Source organism: Xenopus laevis, chromosome 3L (assembly GCF_017654675.1).
Source record: "Xenopus laevis strain J_2021 chromosome 3L, Xenopus_laevis_v10.1, whole genome shotgun sequence".
NCBI classification, from domain to species: Eukaryota; Metazoa; Chordata; class Amphibia; order Anura; family Pipidae; genus Xenopus; species Xenopus laevis.
The window spans coordinates 96,017,714-96,025,163 of NC_054375.1; positions in this window are offsets into that span (position 1 = coordinate 96,017,714).

Below are 7,450 nucleotides of genomic sequence, written 5' to 3' on the forward strand. Positions count from 1 at the left end.
CTTTTATCATTCTACCTCCGCTACACAAGGTAAAAAAAAAAAAACCAGGAGCCAATTATTTGGTCACACTTGCTCTTTGACCTGATTTTTCAAAATGAGCTTATTAAATTAAATACAGCAGGGCTAATTTATATTAAGCATAATGATTCTCCTCTATTTGGTAGGGCGATCATGCTCTGCTGGGTTAGAGCTTGTGTCAATAGGTGAGCTTTAAACGTAAAAGCTATGCAGTATATGTAAGCTGGTAAATAGCTTATGTGTCTAGCAGATGGTTAGGATTAAAAGAAGTAGAGATTGTGTGCATTTTTTCTTCATGCTACATTAGAGTAATAAATCCTGGTCTTTTCATGTATTGCATTTGTGCCTCTTTTTTGCTGAGAGATAAGTACCAGGTAGGGTTTTATTATCACAAAGAAAAAGGAAATACGTTTTAAAAATTTGGATTATTTAGATAAAATGAGAAATGGCCACCCCGTAATTCGGAGCTTTCTGGATAGAGGGTCTCCAGATAATAGATCCTATATCTGTACCATGATTTCTTTTTTGTGTTGTAGAAACACCACATTCTCACATGTTTGCATTATCTTTAGTGTGATATTTCAAGTAAAAAACCAACACTATTGAGATTACAAAATGAAACCCATGTTTACTAAATACTGACTGTATTACGTATGTCTCTTGTCCTGAATAGTAGTGTCTGGATTGACTGTTCTATTTTGGCATGTCTTGTATTTTGACTGGCGTATTTACCTATCATGCCAGTAAAAAGAAAAAGAAGTGTTCATCTAAATGCTAATTTTCACATGGATTTAAAGGAACTACTCAGTACAAAAAAAAAACGGAGAAAATAAATTGTATGTGCAAAATAAAAAATGTTTCTAATATAATTAGTTAGCCAAAAATGTTACGTATAAAGGCTGGAGTGACTGGATGTCTAACATAATAGCCAGAACACCACTTCCTGCTTTGCAGCTCTCTTGGTTTCCTTTAAAAATATAACTGTGTGTTACTTTAAGGCAAAGGACAACGGCGTATGGCATTTTATCACCCAGCCATTTCTTAACTTTGTGGGCAGGGAACAAAATGCTCAAAATCTTTATAGAACTGTGGTATGTAGGAATCACAAGAAAGCACAAGAAAACTGCATATCCTATAGGCGATTACAAAAAAGTGACCATTTTTCTGGTATTTTTGTTCCAATGTATGTCCTTATTCCAAATTGGAACAAATAATACATAATACTCACAAAAGCAATAAGCATTACTAACTTTTTATAGGCTCACACTGAAACCATACATCCCACCCATAATAGTGAATGCCCTGAACAGCGTCAAATAGCACATCATTTATACAAAAAAGAATTCAGTACTATGTCTCCTCAAATTACTAAGTACATCCAAGCCTATTATTGTGCCAGTAAAACTTTATGTATTCATATTGGAATACACGGTCAGCTGTAACATAAAATATTAGAAGACGTATTATGATTTCATATACTTTTTTAAGAAGGATCCAATCCTCGTAATTCCCTGTACATGTTTGCTGCTATAATATTACTCAAGGATGTCATTTTTATTATGGGATTCTTCACCCCAATATGTTTCATCAGCGCTGTGTTAAGGTTTAAATCAATCTGTCTCATTTCCCAGTAATAGGATCATGGTGAAGTACAACACAATAAAGCGTCACAGGAAAGCGCTACTTTATTAGGGACCGGCAAGCTGTAGAAATTTAATTAGATGCCAGGCGCAGATGCATGGCACACTTGCTACTTTCCTCTAATAATATTAACCTTTCCTTAAAGGAAAACTATACCCCCAAAATGAACACTTAAGCAACAGATAGTTCATATCATATTAAGTGGCATATTAAAGAATCTTACCAAACTGGAATATATATTTAAGTAAATATTGCCCTTTTACATCTCTTGCCTTGAGCCACCATTTCGTGATGGTCTGTGTGCTGCCTCAGAGATCACCTGACCAGAAATACTACAACTCTTAACTGTAACAGGAAGAAGTGTTGAAGCAAAAGACACAACTCTGTCTTTTAATTGGCTCATGTGACCTAACATGTATGGTTTGTTTAGTTTCTTTGTGAGTACAGTGAATCCTACGATCCCAGGGGGCGGCCCTTATTTTTTTAAAATGGCAATTTTCTATTTATGATTACCCAATGGCACATACTACTAGAAAAGTGTATTATTATGAAAATGGCTTATATACATGAAGCAGGGTTTTACATATGAGCTGTTTTATGCAATATCTTTTTATAGAAACCTACATTGTTTGGGGGGTATAGTTTTCCTTTAACTACACATTGAACAATATTCGTGTTCTTCATGTTAGGTGATAACCTAAAGAATTTTCTTACCTGGCCAAGGTGAACATTTCAATTAGAAGTTGGGATGACTAACATATGGCCTTTCTCTTGGATTATGCAGTGCAAGTCATCCAAATATTTCAGGTCTATACATAATAGACTTTGTGCAGCTATGGGAAGGTGCCTATTAATATAATGCAAATAATTAAAGTTTATGATGCAGAAAAACACTGGTTCTAACCAGTATTTTTTACACGAAAAGGAAGTCAAACCATTCTAAATCTGATATGCCAGAAATGTAGCATTAACATAATTAGACAACACAAACAGTTAGGGTAATATTAAGTATAAATATATAAACCTGGCATTAAAGGGAAAATATACCCTTTTTATGTTGGTTGCAGAGTGTGTGAGGTTCTCTTTGTGGTCAGGACTTTAATTTTCAACAGATTTGATCTTATTCGTGGCTACAGCTCCAGCAATGCATGACTGAGCCAAATTTCCTTGTAAGCATTGCATTATAAATGTACACAGAAGTTCGCAAGGTTATAATACATGAAAGGCAATAGTACCAAGGTGAACAGTTTAAGGGATTTGGTCATGATTTTTATGATGTATTTTGTATTCCTAAATTACACTGTTAACACTGCAAATAATTCACTCTACAATATAAAATATAATTCCTGATCCAGCAAATGTATTTTTTTTATTTGTAATATTGGTGTGTAGGCAGCCATCTCAGGTCATTTTGCCTGGTCATGTGCTTTCAGAAAGAGCCAACACTTTAGGATGGAACTGCTTTCTGGCAGACTGTTGTTTCTCCTACACAATGTAACTGAATGTGTCACAGTGTGACATGGATATTTACTATTGAGTGTTGTTGTTAGATCTACCAGGGAGCTGTTATCTTGTGTTAGGGAGCTGTTATCTGGTTACCTTCTCATTGTTCTGTTGTTAGGCTGCTGGGGGGGAAAAGGGAGGGTGATGATAGCACTCCAACTATACAGCAGTAAAGAGTGACTGACGTTAATCAAAGCACAAGTCACATGACTGTGGCAGCTGGAAAACTGACAATATGTCTAGCCTCATGTCAGATTTCAAAATTAAATATAAAAATAACTGTTTGCTCTTTTGAGAAACGGATTTCAGTGCAGAATTCTGCTGGAGCAGCACTATTAACGGATACGTTTTTTTTCCCCGTGACAGTATCCCTGTAATGGTGGAACAGGTGAAAAGAAGTCCCGCCCCTGTGGTTTAAAGACTAAAGGGGGAATGTAATTAAAGTATAGCGGATTAAATAGTGGAAAAAACTGTTAAATTGCATAGCCCCGTATGGTCTAAATGATGCATGGAGTATTAAATGTTTCCTGTAAAAAGCATACCTAGCTTTTAACCTTACCTTTGTTTCCCTCCACAGATATAGATGAATCTGCCCTAGAGAACAACTATGGTTGTGGTAAGATATATATCTTAGTTTAGTATATTATAAGCAATGGGCAGTAGAAAATATATATATTATTCTATAAATGCATATATAAATACAAACACCATTTGGAAGGCCCTTGTGGGCAGTTCTGGGTACCTAAGTGTTGGATGGGGGTAGTCTTTAAATATACCCTGAGAAATATCCCCCTTTTTCTCTGGACAATTGTCAGGACTGCCAGACGTATCCGACCCAGAAATATCCGAGGGCGCTGTTTACATTCCCGGCGGTCACAGTGAAGATCCAAGATGGCGGCGCCCATGCTGAACACATGGCTGCAGCGTCGCTGTATGATGATGTCATCTCTGGTGCCGGGATCTCATCATAAAAGGGCGCCCAAAACACTGTGACGGCGCCCAAGAATAGGATTTTCTGCCATTAATCCTGGGTTCCTGTTTGTGTTTCCTGTATCCTGATTCCTGCCTTGGTTTTGACCCCCTGCCTGGACTCTTGTTGTTTGATCCTGATCTGCCTGCCATTGAACTCTTGCCTGGACTTTGACCTTGATTCTGCTTAACCCTTTGGATACCGCGACCTTACTCCCTCAAGAGGGCTTCCTCCTTGATCCAGACTACCTCCCTGGAGGGAGCTCCCGGCTCCCTGACATTATTCTTGGGCCATGGATCCCACTGAGGAAGCTCAGCCAGATTTCAGCAGGGCCTTTCGAGGTCTGCATACTCGCATGGAGGCGTACGAAGCTCGGCAAAATTATGTCGGACGCACGCTGGAGGCGATTTTGGAAAAGTTATCTATGCTGACGCCGACTACTCCAACGCCGACAACGCCCACGCTAGTTGCTGCCGACATGGCTACACAGTCCTCCACTTCTGGTCCACGTATTCCTGCACCGCCTCTCTACAGTGGCGACCCTCAAGCCTGTCGTGGTTTTGTGAATCAGTGCCAGATTCGGTTCGCCCTGCAACCTGCAGAATTTAACTCTGAGCGAGCAAAGGTTGGTTTCGTGATCACTCGTCTGGCAGGGAAAGCGCTCGAATGGGCATCTCCGTACTGGGAGAAGGAGTCTCCTTTAATTGATGATTCCAAAGCCTTCCTTCAAGAATTCCGGACTGTGTTCGATGCTCCCGGTCGGGTGGCGACCGCTGCTTCTCGTCTGTTCCAGATCCGCCAAGGAAATCGCAGTGTTGCAGAATATGCCATTGAATTCCGTACTCTCGCTGCAGAGACTTGTTGGAACAATGATGCCTATCATGCTGCCTTCTACAATGGTCTCTCTATCCGCCTCAAAGATGACCTGGTCTCTCGTGAATTACCCACGCAGGTTGAAGACCTCATTGCTTTGTCTGTCAAGGTGGACACCCGTCAGAGAGAACATCAAGCTGACCGAGTCAAGAAATTTCAACCCATGTTGGCTCCTCGCTTTCAAAGACCTCTATTACCTCCTACCCCCCAGCAGCCTTCTGTTATTCCTCCGGAGGAACCTATCCAAGTCGAAAGAGCTCGTCTCTCTGAACAGGAGAAACTCCGGAGACGTACGGCTGGACTTTGTCTCTACTGTGGGGGTCAATCTCACTTTGCCAACTCCTGTCCTGTGAAGCCTCAGAGTTCCTCTCTTCAAGGTAACCTTGGAAAGACTCATGTAGGGGGCGTTACTCCCAAGTCACAAGAGAACTCTCACAGGTTTCTTCTGCCTGTACAGATCCGTCTGTCCACTAAGACCATTGTTGGCTCAGCTTTTATTGACTCTGGAGCTGCCGGAAATTTCATGGACGCTCTCTTTGCCAAGCATATGAATGTTCCCTGTTTCCATTGACTCCTCCACTTCGAGTAACCGCCATTGATGACCGACCCCTTGAATCCGAGTTTATCTCTATGACGACTGGGGAATTGCCTGTGCAGGTTGGGACTTTACACAAAGAAAAGTTATCGTTCCTGATTATTTCCTGTCCTTCTGTTCCAGTCGTCTTGGGGCTTCCCTGGTTACGCCTGCATAACCCTATCATTGATTGGTCCTCGGGGCAGGTTTCCCGTTGGGAGTCCATACTGCCAACAGCATTGCCTTCCTGCTGAACCCATCCAGAGGGTGAATATTTCTACGTCAGATTTGAAGACGCTTCCCTCCTTCTACAAGGAATTCTCTGATGTCTTCTGTAAAAAGTCTGCAGAATTTCTCCCTCCTCATCGTCACTACGATTGTACAGTTAATCTCCTGCCCGGAACCATGCCTCCTAGAGGTCGCACTTATCCTCTCTCCCCAGCAGAGACCGCTGCCATGAAGGAATATATCCAAGAAAATCTCCAGCGGGGGTTTATTCGCCCTTCTACTTCTCCTGCAGGGGCTGGATTCTTCTTCGTGGAGAAGAAGGATGGAGGCCTACGTCCTTGTATTGACTACCGGGGTCTTAATAAAATCACCGTTAAGAACCGGTATCCCTTGCCTCTGATCGCAGAACTTTTTGACCAACTGAAGGGGGCTAAAATCTTCACTAAGTTGGATCTCCGTGGGGCGTATAACCTCATCCGTGAAGGTGACGAATGGAAGACAGCATTCAACACTCGTGATGGGCACTATGAGTACCTCGTAATGCCCTTTGGTCTCTGCAATGCCCCCGCTGTCTTTCAAGAATTCGTGAACGACATTTTCCGGGATCTCTTGGGAAAGTTTGTGGTCGTGTACCTAGATGACATCCTGATTTTCTCCAAGGACCTTGCAAGCCATCGCTCCCAGGTGAAGGAAGTACTCTCTCGTTTGAGGAAGAATTCTCTCTTTGCCAAACTGGAGAAATGTGTGTTTGAAGTGTCCAAGATTCCTTTTCTGGGCTATATCATCTCCCCAGAGGGTTTCGAGATGGATCCTGTGAAAGTGTCTGCAATCCAAGAGTGGCCCCTACTGCTGAGCACTAAGGCAATCCAGAGATTCATTGGTTTTGCCAATTACTACCGGCAATTCATTAAGGGGTTCTCTTCTCGCATTGCTCCTATCCTGGCCCTCATCCGAAAAGGGGGTAAACCCAGCTTGTGGCCCCCGTCTGCTATTGAAGCCTTTCAATCCCTGAAGGATGCCTTCACTTCCGCTTTGGTTCTCCGCCATCCTGATCCGGAGTTACCTTTCTTCATTGAGGTGGATGCTTCTGAAGTTGGAGCTGGAGCTATCTTGTCCCAAAGACATCCCTCTGATGGAAAGTTGCACTCATGTGCATATTTCTCTAAGAAGTTCTCTCCTGCCGAACATAATTATGATGTAGGAAATTGAGAACTCCTAGCTGTCAAGCTTGCCTTAGAAGAGTGGCGTCACCTCCTTGAAGGTTCCTTGATCCCAGTCACGATCTACACAGATCATAAGAGTCTTGAGTTCATTCAATCTCTCAAGAGGCTGAATCCCAGACAAGCAAGGTGGGCTCTGTTCTTCTCTCGATTTAACTTTGTCTTGACTTATCGCCCTGGCTCCAAGAATCGGAAAGCCGATGCTCTGTCTCGAAGTTTCACTCCGGTGGATCGTACTCCTGAAAGACAAGAGCCAATTATTCCTCCTGTCAAGATCATCGCTTCTTTATACCCTCAATTTGCTGATCAAATTCTGGCTGGTCAATTCTGGCTGATCTGGGTCGTCATAGATCGTTTTAGCAAGATGGCCCACTTCATCCCTTTACGGAAGCTTCCATCTGCAGTGGAGTTGTCACAGTTGTT